Raw genomic sequence first — 2,101 nt, 5'->3', positions numbered from 1 at the left:
CCTCAGAGCACACACATGTTCCGTGATCTGTAGTGACGTTTGTATCAGAACACACGTGTTCTGTGATAATTCCTAAGAATTCACGAATAATACGATTAGTAACGTAAGAAAACATTAAACAAATCTAAAAACAATATTTTTGCTATTTATTTTTATTGGGATACATGATGAACTGCTTAGACTAAACAAAATAAAAATACTAACTTAGCCATAAGAGTCAACAGCAGCAAAACGATTACACATTGTATAATATTTATTTACACACATATATCAATACACACATGTGTATAGAGATTGTATAATATTTACACACATATATCAATACATACATATGTATAGAGATTGTACAATATTTACACACATATATCAATACACACATATGTATAGAGTTTGTATCATATTTACACACATATATCAATACACACATATGTATAGAGATTGTATAATTTGTATTGATATATGTGTGTAAATATTATACAAACTCTATACACAAGTATGTATTGATATATGTGTGTAAATATTATACAAACTCTATACATATGTGTGTATTGATATATGTGTATAAATTACATGTGTATAGAGTTTGTATAATATTTACACACATATATCAATACACACATGTGTATAGAGATTGTATAATATTTACACACATATATCAATACACACATATGTATAGAGTTTGTATAATATTTGCACACATATATCAATACATACTTGTGTATAGAGTTTGTATAATATTTACACACATATATCAATACACACATATTTATAGAGTTTGTATAATATTTACACACACATATATCAATACACACATATGTATAGAGTTTGTATAATATTTACACACACATATATCAATACATACTTGTGTATAGAGTTTGTATAATATTTACACACATATATCAATACACACATGTGTATAGAGATTGTATAATATTTACACACATATATCAATATATACATGTGTATAGAGTTTGTATAATATTTATACACATATATCAATACATACATGTGTATAGAGATTGTATAATATTTACACACATATATCAATACACACATGTGTATAGAGATTGTATAATATTTACACACATATATCAATACACACATGTGTATAGAGATTGTATAATATTTACACACATATATCAATACATACATGTGTATAGAGTTTGTATAATATTTACACACATATGTATAGAGTTTGTATAATATTTACACACACATATATCAATACACACATATGTATAGAGTTTGTATAATATTTACACACATATATCAATACACACATATGTATAGAGTTTGTATAATATTTACACACATATATCAATACACACATGTGTATAGAGTTTGTATAATATTTATACACATATGTGTAGAGTTTGGTAAAGTGTCTTAAAACAACTTTGTTTCGTTGCTTGTCTGGCTTGGCATTAGTGAACAAATAGGATAAAGGTATTAATCTGGAGAGAACAACCTGAAGTACACAAGATATGTGTTGTGTACGTCGTAAACTTTACATTATTTTCTTTAGACCTTGAAGACAAATTATTACTCTACACGCGTATCTGGTGGTGGTATGTCACTCAGTTATTACTGTACACGTGTATCTGGTGGTGGTGTGACGCTCAGTTATTACTATACACGTGTATCTGGTGGTGGTATGTCACTCAGTTATAACTGTACACGTGTATCTGGTGGTGGTGTGTCACTCAGTTATTACTATACACGTGTACCTGGTGGTGGTAGTCTCACTCAGTTATTACTATACACGTGTATCTGGTGGTGGTATGTCACTCAGTTATTACTATACATGTGTATCTGGTGGTGGTATGTCACTCAGTTATTACTATACATATGTATCTGGTGGTGGTGTGTCACTCAGTTATTACTATACACGTGTACCTGGTGGTGGTGTGTCACTCAGTTATTACTATACATATGTATCTGGTGGTGGTATGTCACTCAGTTATTACTATACACGTGTACCTGGTGGTGGTGTGTCACTCAGTTATTACTATACATATGTATCTGGTGGTGGTATGTCACTCAGTTATTACTATACACGTGTACCTGGTGGTGGTGTGTCACTCAGTTATTACTATACATA

Source organism: Limulus polyphemus, unplaced genomic scaffold (genome assembly GCF_000517525.1).
Source record: "Limulus polyphemus unplaced genomic scaffold, Limulus_polyphemus-2.1.2 Scaffold1764, whole genome shotgun sequence".
Classification (NCBI taxonomy): domain Eukaryota; kingdom Metazoa; phylum Arthropoda; class Merostomata; order Xiphosura; family Limulidae; genus Limulus; species Limulus polyphemus.
Note: the sequence above shows the minus strand (reverse complement) of the source record.